The sequence below is a fragment of the Saccostrea echinata genome, unplaced genomic scaffold (genome assembly GCF_033153115.1).
Source record: "Saccostrea echinata isolate AGI-Se365-2 ecotype Australia unplaced genomic scaffold, CSIRO_AGI_Sech_v1 ptg000054l, whole genome shotgun sequence".
Lineage (NCBI taxonomy): Eukaryota > Metazoa > Mollusca > Bivalvia > Ostreida > Ostreidae > Saccostrea > Saccostrea echinata.
In genome coordinates this window covers 19,202,501-19,215,201 of record NW_026889803.1, presented here as the reverse complement: position 1 = coordinate 19,215,201, position 12,701 = coordinate 19,202,501, and the positions used below count along the sequence as shown (strand labels likewise).

The following is a 12,701-nucleotide window of genomic DNA, read 5'->3' as shown; positions in this document are numbered from 1 at the left end:
GACACGGGACCTCGGTTTATACGGTCTCATCCGAAGGACTGGTCTCCACGTCCCACAGTGGGATTCGAACCCGCGATTTAAGGATCAACTCCTTACTTCGCGACTCTAGAGCAGACGCACTAACCACTGTGCCACGCGCGCGATTCTTTTGTCAGGTAATTTTAATTTTCTTTTTTTCATTTACTTGTTCAAAAAGGCTTGTAAACATTTCACTTTGCCTGTTTTTTTTTCCCTCACTTTTTAGGTCACCTGAGTCACTCAGGTGACCTATTGCTATCTGTTTTCGTCCGTCGTCGTGCGGGTGTGCGTCGTGCGTAAACTTTTCACATTTTCGACTTCTTCTCAAGAACCACTGAGCCAATTTCAACCAAACTTGCCACAAAGTATTTTTCGGTAACGGTAATTCAGGTTTGTTCAAATGAAGGGCCAAGCCCTTTTCCAAAAGGAGATAATTAAGAATTAGTGAAAAATAAATGGCATCTTCTCAAGAACCACTGAGCCAAGAAACTTCTATGGAAAAATCCTCAGATAGTGTAGATTGAAGTTTGTTCAAATCATTACCCCCAGGGGTAGGGTGGGGTCACAATGGACAATCTAAGTTTTACATAAGAATAAATAGAAAAAATCTTTAACAATATTCTTCTCCGGAACCACTGGGCCAAGAAAGATTAAACTTATGTGAAAACATCTTCAGGTAGTGTAGATTCAATTCAGATATTTACAAAAATTGCTAAATATTTTGTTCAGTTGACCATTTTTTCTTCAACATTTTTCAACTTTATGTGAGATAATTTTCGATTAAACAGCCAAAACTATATGAACACCAAAAATTATCATGCTGAGGGACTGTAACTCCAACTTCAGATCTAAAACATCTGTCTACTACAGAATAGGACAAGTTAACTGAATAATCACCCCAAAAAATTGAATAAAAATATTCATATATTTAAATATATTTTCCCTTTCAGATTTCATTGTAAAAATTTACAAGTTCAGACTTTTGGTAACTATCATTAAACTGTAGAAATTGGTTATACAAACAATAGAAATACTTTTTTTCAAACAATTTTGATATCAAAATAACCTAAAAAGTTTTCCCTCTTTAGAGAAAAAAGAAAAGACAACACAATAAATGTGTGTTTTTGAAAACAATGTTTCAGAACATCCGAAACTAACATGACAAAGGTAATCCTTTTATAGTTTTCCAGTTTGTTTGAATTTAAGTTTCAGAAGCCCTCTGCTCACTCATATGAAATGTTGCTTTAAATCTTGTGATTTTCCAAAAGAAATGTATTTTATAAGTAAATACAAACAAGTATATCATGGCTTGCTGGGCAAAATTTGATAAAAAAAGACATTTTAACGTGACAAATTTAAAAAGGAATATTATACATTTATCCAATTAAGAGTTATCTCTCTTATCAGATTATCAATGAACCTTAGGTGAAGAAGTTATTGGCTTAAAATGAATAACGACGTTTAAATAAATTAGCTGCACCCATTAAATTAAAGCACACAAAATGTTTATTTGGGACTTAAATTGATTACCATTATAAATTTACCCTATGGTTTAAAATTTAAAAAGGTTTGTGCAGATAAAATTATATCCTGACAATATTCATGGAAAGCAATATACATATACATGTACAATATTTCATCCCAACAATATACATATGGTAGGAAATACACAGCAATATACATGTACATCTTATATATGCAAATTAATTAAGACTGACAAATTCATTTACGTCTCTCACTGATTTCCTAAATATAAGCAGCTCACCGCTGCTTAATTTTTGATGCAATTTTTGCTCTGAATTTCTTAAATACGACAGGACAATTATATGTGAGAATGAAATTATCATTGTGAATACCGATTTCAACATGAAAGGGATGCAATTTTTGCTCTGAATTTCTTAAATACGACAGGACAATTATATGTGAGAATGAAATTATCATTTATTAAATGCAGTAAATGGAGAAAAATTAGGTTTTACAAACAAGGAAGGAAATCAGCAAATATCAAACATTTTGAGCATATAGGTATATACATTATACAAGATATGAACACATACGTTCTGACTTCCCCCATAGAAAATAGGTAACAAGGAATTTTCAGTTCTGACTAGATCAAACAAAAACTTTATAAAAATTGATATACTGCTTACAAAAAGCAAAAAGATGGCCTCAAATATGGCCTTACGAAGCAAAATATGCTAAAAATGTGACATTAACAAAAACTCGTAAAGAGTATTTTAATTTTACATCGTGAATACCGATTTTTAAAAAGTATTTATCAAGATTCAACCCTGAGTACATATGAGAGCAATAGGTGGAAATGAGAATGGGGAGGCAGTGGGCAAGTAAAATTCCACAGGTCTAAAAACGTGTTCCTTGAATCAATGTTCGGTATTAACAATAAAAACATGTGACTCTTTGCTAAATTCTCATTGGTTAAGGCACCATCAATTTGGCTCAAATTTCCCAGGGGTTCAACACGGGGTTGGATCAACAGGGATTCAAAAAGGGGTAGTTATAATTATCGAAAACAGTATCGCCATAAATGCTATTTTCTACGTAATAGGTGTTTTTCATTTCTTAGAATTTCTGCTTTGTATCAATCAGTTTAATTTCCTTCTCCAGCTTCATTATTTCCAGCTCTAATTTTCTTTACTCCAGTCTTATTCTCTTGTTGTCCTCCATGATGTTTTCTTTCCGCTCATCTACCTTCCTCTTCTCACTTACTTTACCTTAAGAAAAGAATATCATGTATTTAAAGTTCTAATGTCCCCAAAATGAAAGACTGGGGCATATAGTGTTATCCCTGTCAGTCTGTCATAGTTTCCCAGACATTTTTACACAAGATTATTGTCCTTAGACTTGGGTAGCTATTAAATTTATTCCTTATAATTTAATTTTCTATAATCCTTAAGTGTAAAAAAAAAAGACCATTTTCCTTTCAAAAAGGCCTTAAAATTCTTCAAATCTTATATGTAATATCAAGCGGATTTATATATTTTTGACGTAAGTCATTGTGACGTAGGCAATATACAATATGAACAAATTTTTCTATCCAATCAAATGGCGGGTAACATCCAAAATTAAATTATTTAAATATAAATTCTAGTTTTAACACAACAATTCATTGAATCGAAAAATTAGTTTATATCTTATAAACTGTGTTGACATTACATTAAAATTTTGTACAATTTGAATGAATTTTGAAGGGAGCCTTTTTTTAAACTTAATGATAGAAAATCGAATTATAAGAAATGTAATTAAAAGCTACCCAAATTATACAAGTACTATCTGGGATAGAACAGTTCACACTTCCTTATACATGTAAAACTTTTTAATGGTTTATAATGGGTAAACTGCCCCAACTCAAGTTATACAGTATAACTGGGGTAGCTATTAAATTCACACCCTTTTAAAGATGTTGCCTTTCATTTGTATTTATCTGAACCAACTTTAACCAAGGCGTCTTTGTGACAAGGTTGACTGAGCTTAGTGGCTCTAAAGCAAAAGACATGTAAATTATACAAACAGACGGTTAAACAGACCTAAAGACACGGGCTAACAGGTGATCAGAAACGCTCAAGAACTTATGAGTAAGGTGTAATCACGGTTCAAGAAGTTTATCTTACCTTTGATTTCTTTAACTGTTGAATAATTAGTATCATCCCTTGAGGATTTTGGAGCTGCTGCTGAAATATAGGGAAAAATCAATGTTTGCCAATACAGTTTTAAACAATGTAACACTTGAGTATCGATCATTCAATTTCCAGTCATAATCAATGCATTTATTTCCAACTAAAAATAAATGACATGAAGTTTTCAAAGAAAATGGTTAATGATAAAAAATTATGCATTGTATTTAGATGCATTGTCATTTTATTTAAAGATGAAAAGGAGTATGTGTTTTGTTGAATATTTTATAAAATTTCTCACCTTTGCCATCCTGACTCTTCTTAGAGTCTTTGTTAGCTAAAACTATGACTGAAATAGAAACAACAGTATCTATGTCTAGTAGTGATCAATTTCATTAACTACATAGTTTATTCAGATGGTTACATACACAGATCTTGTCTATCTTACCATCACTGTCAAAGCCTTCATCTAGGCCAAAATGCTTGGCCTTCCATCTTGTCTCTGTAGAAGCACCTCCTCTGCCTCTGACAGTTCCACTTCAGCTTGTCCGCCACCTGTCTTTCTGCATTCTTTCTTTAAAAAATCTATTTTTTCTTTGGCTGTTGAATTTAAAAACATGTTAATTATAAACTAATTAGGTATTTACTACTTAACAACATTTTTACATGGTAATATGTACTGTGGAATGTGTACTTCATTCAAAAACATACTAATTCTATAAACATGATTATACCGTTGGATTGAATAGTTGACAAACTCCTGGTTTAAGAAAAGTTGCAGGTGAAAACTTAAACTAGCCAGTGTTTGTTATCATTGAGCCTTAAAATCAACTTGTACAACCTTCTCTTTTCACTGAAATTCTTACTTAGAATGGACTTTAACAAACTCATTTAGCATAGATATAGCTGATATTCTTGTGTTTAAAACACATGTATGCGGGAATTATATGATTTTATACTTACTCCTTTATTTAGCATTGTTGTATTTTTTCCTGCATTCTTCCGGTGAACACTTGCTGTTAGTGAATTGTCTACAAAAACAAAGACTTAAACATAAAAATTATGATTTTGTTTTTCCTCTTTTCTGTTTCTTTATTGTTAAAAAATTATTTTCTATTAGCCTCAATCATAAGCTATGGTTTAAAAAATAGCATCAAATCAAAATATTGAATTACATTATTTTGTGCACAAAGATAAACATATAAATTTAATATAATACATGAATAGTGCATTTCAAATACACAGTGATTTGACATTTTTTGCAAGTTATTTTCTGATACAATGATACACAATCAATCTTAATTTATCCAAACTCTATAACACGGTATTTATTTAGGAACCAAAACATTTCCACTTTCTTAAATATTAAATAATAGCTGTTCTGTGTGGAAAGAAATGCCTCACGCATTTAAAACATCCGCCACTTCCTTCTAGCCCTGCCTCCGCTTAGCCTGTCCAGATTTCTCCCCGAGCCCTTAAAATCCCCAAACAGCACATCTTCCCTATCTAACAATGCAGAAATCAGCCGTGTATCCTCAACTGCAGACCATTTTGTACTCACTTTCTTCTCAAAATCTTCTTTTGAAGAAAGGAGCTTTTCTATATCTTTTTCTGCCATTTCAGTTTTTTTTGTAACAAGTTATAGTCTGCTGTGTATATGCAGACGATATTGCACTTTCTCGTCGTATACAAGGTAACCTTTACGTTGTGCAGGAATCATGTAACTTCATAAGCATTTCTGAGAAAAATATAACTTAAAACATTTTAATGAAAAAAACGAATTAACTCACCACTATATCCACTGGAATACTAATCACCAACGTAAATACATGGGCGCAGGGTTCTCCACATTTGAAAATTTAACCATGGAGGAAGCTGCGCGAAGGCGAAATGTGACCGAATACACGAATGCGTGTTAGACTTCCTAACCTTCATTAATCTATGATTGGTTTCACAAAACTTAACCACTGCAACACAAAATGTTGAAATAACCAATATTTTTTAAAGCTAAAAAATGTGAATAAAAATAAAAGAGAGTATGTATCTTACTTTACAAATGTTTATCAAAATTGGCCAAAAACCATAGGAACATTTTGAAGGAATTTCAAAAAAATATTTTGATAGAGTCACCATGGCAACATTATTCAAACTGATATACAGAATTGGTGTTGCCTGTTGTATGAAACATTTTAATTAAATATGACTAAAACTGGTGAATGGGTAGTATTTTGAAAAAAAAATTAACAGATATATATAAACGAACAGACGAACGAACACCGACATCCTACCAATTAATGTCCTAAGTTGTTTTTTTTTTAACTACATGGTCTATGAAAACTTAACTGATGGCATGCATGGAAAGGACTATATTCTGTAGTGGCCAGTATCTGCCCCCAAAATAAAACTTTGATGGAGAAATCTTTAATTATGTTCTAAATCAGGTGGATATTTGCAGACTTCAAAGCATTAAATATTTTTATCAACTATGACATCATTAGTTAGATATGACGTCAATAAAATGACGTAAATTCCAAATTGCAATGATTTTGAGAGAAAATAGCGTATTTTACGTCGGTATATTGATTGGAAATTATCGAGCGCAGGTCTGCTCAGACTAGATCTTTTGATATAATGTGTAGAATGATAATATCAATGAAATATGTGAATATGGTACCTGAGCAAGCTTGCGCTCTATAAATACTATAGTCAAAATTGAACAAACTCTGTGCATTTTGGCCTCTATTTTAAAAATAACGGAAATCCAAATAGTTTCTGACGTCACAGAAACAAGAAAAGTCAACTAATTTTTCCAATTTCATAATATATTGTCTTAATTTGGATTATTTTATACAATATATGCACTTTTTCTCATTTCAAGAGATTTTCAAAATTTGACTATTATGGGGGCAGGAATATGCCCTTACCGTATATAGTTCTTTAAGTAACTTTAATATAACCAGGGGCGTCTATTTGATATAACTGAAATTTGCTTTTTCTATTCTGTTCTTTCTAAACGTTCTTTTTTTTACATTTTGCATTTTCGCAGAGTTTCCTTCATTGTTTACTTCTCCACGTGCCCAAGTGCTAAAAATAGCACCACGTGACGTTTCATAAAAACGGGAGGTAACTCTAAAACTAAGATGACGATTGGCACTTGTGCACATTTTATCAGAAAGATAATACAATTAATACTGAAAAACCAAGCATGAGGAATTGATTAAATACAAAGAATAGGAAATGCTGAAAGGGTTATTTTTTCTGGGCACAGAAACTTGAATCGGTTGCTTGTCGATTATCATGTTGTTACTGCTCGTTATGTTATCTTTTGTAAATTTGTTATCGTACAGTGAACACTTTGGAATTCCCCAAAATTATGTGTACAGGATAATTAACTCTCAAAATATTGATTGTCAGCTGATTGGCTCTCCATTGTCACGCTTCACAGCATAGTCGCCGATCAACTACCGTGTTTGTTTAGCACAGTCCGCTTTCTCTCGAGGTATGCGAGGTGCATGACAGTCGTAGTATAAACACAATTAACTACTCAAGCCATTAAAAAGTGATGTCAAAACTGAAATGGAATAAAAATTTAATCATGGCGGCCGCCGGTGTTAACCATGGCGCAGCTCGTTTAACCACGGCGCACATAAATTTAACCATGGCGGGCCGCCATGGTAAAACCCCTTGTGGAGAACCCTGTGGGCGCCGCCATTACTGAAGAGTTCTAAAAAGACCGCTTGTATACTTGGAAACAAGTCTGAGTACGCGCTTAAAAATTTCGAGTACGTACTCTCAGGAGTACGTACTCGAATTTTTTTTATAACCAAAGAATTTGACCACGTACTCCTAGGAGTACAATTCTAAATTGGAGCCAGAGTTGGAGCAGGAGCCCGTGTCAATGTTTATAACTTCCTAGCCAGATATATAAACAAATTTCTGTCAACTAACAATAGTTACTTCCATTCATATGTCGAGATATATACGAGTATAGCCGATAAGAGCCAGCTAACAACTTAATTGTATGACTAGTTTTTCTATCAGTAGCTTTCCTTATTTATGCAGTAACACTCGCTATCACATGCATATGGTGTTTATATCTCCCAACTTTTTCGAGACTCAAAAGCATGCCGCGAATACGATTAATTTTTAAACCGAGGCAGACTTATGACAGATAAGTTAATGATACAGAGATTTCAACAACCTAGATTCTAAAAACAATAGAACAATTCTATGGTCTTATAACGACTTTCTTAGCAAAACCTATCACTGCGTCGCATTTTGAGTGACGCGTTTCATACCAATTGTTAGGCCTTTCTTTTTATACTAAATTTTGACTACGAAATGTTCCGTCCACCTGATCAATAGATAGAGCCAACGGCGGGTTTGAATGGTCGACAGTTGAAGCTTACTCCTCCTAGGTACTTGATCCTACCTCTGGAATTTTCGGAGAACCGTGTGGTATGTCCCATTCTCAATGACCGTGTAGTGTAGAGCAGCGTTTTTTGACTTGCCTTGATAACCGAGGGGTCTAGCGCGCTGTTCCTGTACTGCTAGGAGACAGATTCCGTAGCTCGAGAGTTCAACCCCGGGCTGGGGCGGAAGTGGGTATCCTTATAAAAGTGATTTCTATATTAATATTTCTTTACTTAGGGCAGCTATGTAGCTATGTTAGTTAAAGAGTTGTTGAAAATGTGCTTTATTATTATTATCATTAAAATATATATATATATATATATATATATATATAGATAGAAAGCACAGAGAAATTCACTTTTATAAGGATACCCACTTCCGCCCCAGCCCGGGGTTGAACTCTCGACCTGCGGAATCTGTCTCCTAGCAGTACAGGAACAGCGCGCTAGACCGCTCGGCTATCTAGGCAAGTCAAAAAATTTGCTTTCGATGTCGATGGAATTCTCGCGGCGCTGTCCTACACTACACGGTCATTGAGAATGGAAGTGAGATAATGTTATTTGGACATTAGTTTTATCAGAGGATCGTTACCAATACACGTTGTAATGAAATTAAATTTATTTATAAAGCACATTTTACAACAACTCTTAAACTAATATAACTGCCCTAAGTGAAGAAATATTAATATATTAATATTTCTTCACTTAGGGCAGATATATTAGTTTAAGAGTTGTTTTAAAATGTGCTTTATATATATATATATATATATATATATATATATATATATATATATATATATATATATATATATATATATATATATATATATATATATATATATAGTTTGTGGATTTTTTCGAGATTGACCATTATATATTCGCTATTTTCACCTCTTTTCATTGTGCTTGATTCTTTAAACATATCTTATAAATCTATGTTTGTCAACTCAAGTTTTTTTAAATAGTAGCCTTGTTGTCATTATTTGCAATAATGCTTTCGTAATATTTTATCAACATACAATTATTCGTGATTTTGAGTTTTAACCAGGATTTAAAAACTCTCCCTTTCCTGCTAATGTGTAGACGGAATCTGCCAAGTTTACAATACACTAAACGTTCGGTTTTGTTTTGTTTTGTTTTGTTTGTTTTTGTTTTTTGTTTTGTTTTTTTGTTTTTTTTTTTTTTGGTTTTTTTTTGTTGTTGGTTTTTTTGGTTTTTTTGTTTTGGGTTTTTTTTGTCCTGATATTTTTTATAGAAAGTAAGATGCACCTTTGAAATGTTTGGTACTTTATTAAAACCCCAGATTCAGCAAATATAAGAAAGAATACCATTACATGTGTATCAAGAACAGAACACTGGGGGATAGGATCTTACTTAAACTTCTGGCTAATAATGGGAGGTTTGTCCAAGACTGCAATAAAGAGGAGGGAGGATCAGAGAACATTTATATGCTAAAGGTTCACTTCTATATAAATAGGGATCTGACCTATAGGGCCGGGCTTGGTTTTTTTCTCTACAAAAAGCTTGTCGATTTCCGTTCCGATTAATGACATTAGGCTGAATACATGTAACAATTTGTTTTTCATAAATCTTTATTTCAGTGAGTAGAGGTAGGAGGAACACTTTCATTGATATTCTGAGTTTGTTATCTCCAAATATAATAATTGATATTCTTCTTTACTTCTCATTGTACATAATGGTAATGTCTACTGTCTCTGGAATTCTATTTTTTATGTCTAGGCTATTTATTTTACAACACATTTCCGTTGGATATAATAAAAACATGCCATTAATGTGTGCAAATCATAAAGGCCTAAATGAAATCCAGTGGAGTACAGTTACTGATATGTGTAGCCTTACTTTTTCAAAACTTTAGATCTTAAAACATTGACTGAAAACAAAAGTACGTGTATGTTATTCTAAATATATTAAGCTCAAATAATTCAAGCAATACATAACATACTACATGTAACCCAGACAAGCACTAGTAGCACAGACAGAATAAAAGCAATGTGATTAAATTCTAAGGAATATATACAATTGAAATTCATCGCACCTCAATGCTGCCGAGAATACCTGTATCGAGTAACACAGAGTGAGTTATTCTTGTCCTCGGAGAAAGTGTGCTTATACTGAGATTTGTTCCGCCTGACTGACAACTGTACATTGGATTGTTACGATTTGATCTCTCTCTAGTGTTTCTTATATCAAGAATGGGAATGCATAAAGGATAGATAATTGAAGAAAAATACACATGCCTATCAAAAAAATTAAAATAGTCTTTGAAAAGGTGAAAATTTAAAACTATAAAAGTGTGGCACCAGGTGGATTCGAACCCCCGACTTTAAAAAAGAAAGTACCCACGATATTAAAGTCAGCGCATATATCAAATGAGCTATTCTGACAACAAGATTGAATGGTATAAATTTGAAGCAGATTGTCAAAATCAAGTTTACTTATTTTTTGTAGGTTTTTTGAGAATTTCGACCCTAGGGCAGGGGTGCCCCTAAAAAAATCCTATCTTAAATTATTCCTTACATCCCAACCTATCAAAATATCACAATTTTATTTAGGGGCAGGCCTGCCCTGAAGGACTTCTATGCCAAAATTCATGCAAAAATCAACGCTTTAACGGACAAAATGGTGTTTCGGCCAACTTTGGAGGTTTATTGTAAAGTTGTAAGTAATAAATTTTAGTTCTAAAATACAAATTTGAAAGATTTAGATATACATACGATAGAAAACAAGAAATAAAGATTGATTTTTAAATGTCACTTTTTCCGGGAAATTGTTCTCTCCTACAGGTCAATTCTTTTGTAATAGTGAATACATCCTTTACAGCCTGAGAAAAAAGAAAGGTGATGTACTTCGGTTTGGAACAACGAAGAGAGAGGGAATGTAAAACGCAAATGGAGCGGATTGCAAACAAAAGTGAATGATGAACGAACGGTGAGTGAACGCTGAACGTACTGTGACCGAAATTTAGTTTTAGTATTCTAGCATTTGGTATAATAAAGTATGCTTATTTTTCGTGTTTAAGATATTTTTACATCGCCGTGGTTATACTTATTTTTTTAATTTGCCAGGATTTTCCATACTGAATGACTTATTTATTGGCTTTTGAACCACGTATTAGTGTTCTATGTCTTTTGTTTTTTTAGCACATTGAAAAACAAAAACCTTAACTTGTATATGAGTGATATTGTCCCAAAGAAACGTGCAAATGTACCAAAGCAACACATAATAAAAAACAGTTTATTGATACAAGATATTCGAAAGATTTTTTGCATTAAATACTGTAAATAACAGGATATATCTCACTCTTAAAAGCTTGAATATAAAGTTAGAAGCCCGCCAAATGCAATGTTGTTTGTACCAAACTAACTAAAGACACAGTTTTTTACTTTAGAAATAAATAAGTTTAAAAGTTGAAAAGCTTCACTGGGAAATGAAGTGGGTATCACGTGACTAAATCATATAAAGCTCGAAGGGCTTCTCAGAAGATTACATCGTGTATCAACCTACTATCCCATAGAAGTTTTCAAAGTAAATTATTTTTATCGTATGCATTTTGTACAAATATTTGTACATAAATATTGTATTTTGCATTTTGTACAAATATTTGTACATAAATATGGCATTAACAGTCCATCGTAGATTATGACGAAGCGACTCAATGTGTAACTGCGCTTGGAAAGCGGTTACACTTTGAATTTGGATGCTATTGGGTTTTGTTGTGTAGCGATTACATTGCAGAAGACTAATTTATGATCAAAATAAGGGTTAGATTGCTTTCAGACTGTTTTGTGTAGATGGATGATAATGATGCACAGGAAGCGATGATGACGAAGCGACGGAATGTGGTGCGCTAGGGAAGCGGTTTCGCTTTGAATTTTGATGTTATTGGATTCTATTTTGTTGCGAATATTTTACGAAAGACTAGTCTGTGATAATAAATTATGGTTAGAATGCTGTCACTGTTTTTGTATTGATGGATGATAATGATGCATAGGAAACTCGGTGTTGGATTAATGAACCTTGAAAGATGTTCGGTCGAAAAAGGTACATAAGAAGTCTCATGCTGTGGTCTTCAATTTAACAAATAATTTGAAATTATCGAAGAGATCAAAAAGTTCATATAATTAATATGAGTTTCCGTATTTTTGCTAAAATAAGATACAATGAAAAACTCTTTATCCATAGTTTTACATTGTCTTCTTTTCTCTCAAATTTTGACTTTCTGACTAACATGAAGCATCAGTGATGTAATCAGTTAATCCATACAGTAATTATTATGACATAACATCTACAGTAAGTGCATGTAGGCCGCCATTGTATGACATCATCAAATAGTTCACTTGGCGCAATAATTTGAATTTGCATTAATGTAAAGCAAGTAGAAGTAGTTACTCTTAAATTATAGTTTTAATTATTCTTAATAATTCTTACTTAAATATTCATACAATGCCTGTAGATTTGATTCCTCTTTTTATTGTTGTTCTCATTTGGCACTACTTGTTATTGTTCAAGAATATTACCCAATCACTGATGTCTACTATACTAGTTCCACCAGAAGAGATAGTGCATTGTTCCCAATTATTGAATTCTTGATTTATTAAGTAAGTAAAGCATTCATTTT

At 32.8% G+C, this 12,701-nt stretch overlaps 1 pseudogene; it reads right to left on the bottom strand.

The window, feature by feature from the left end:
* Positions 1 to 2,670: 2,670 nt before the first annotated feature.
* Positions 2,671 to 5,268, bottom strand: LOC133204701 (uncharacterized; annotated as a pseudogene).
* Positions 5,269 to 12,701: the final 7,433 nt, after the last annotated feature.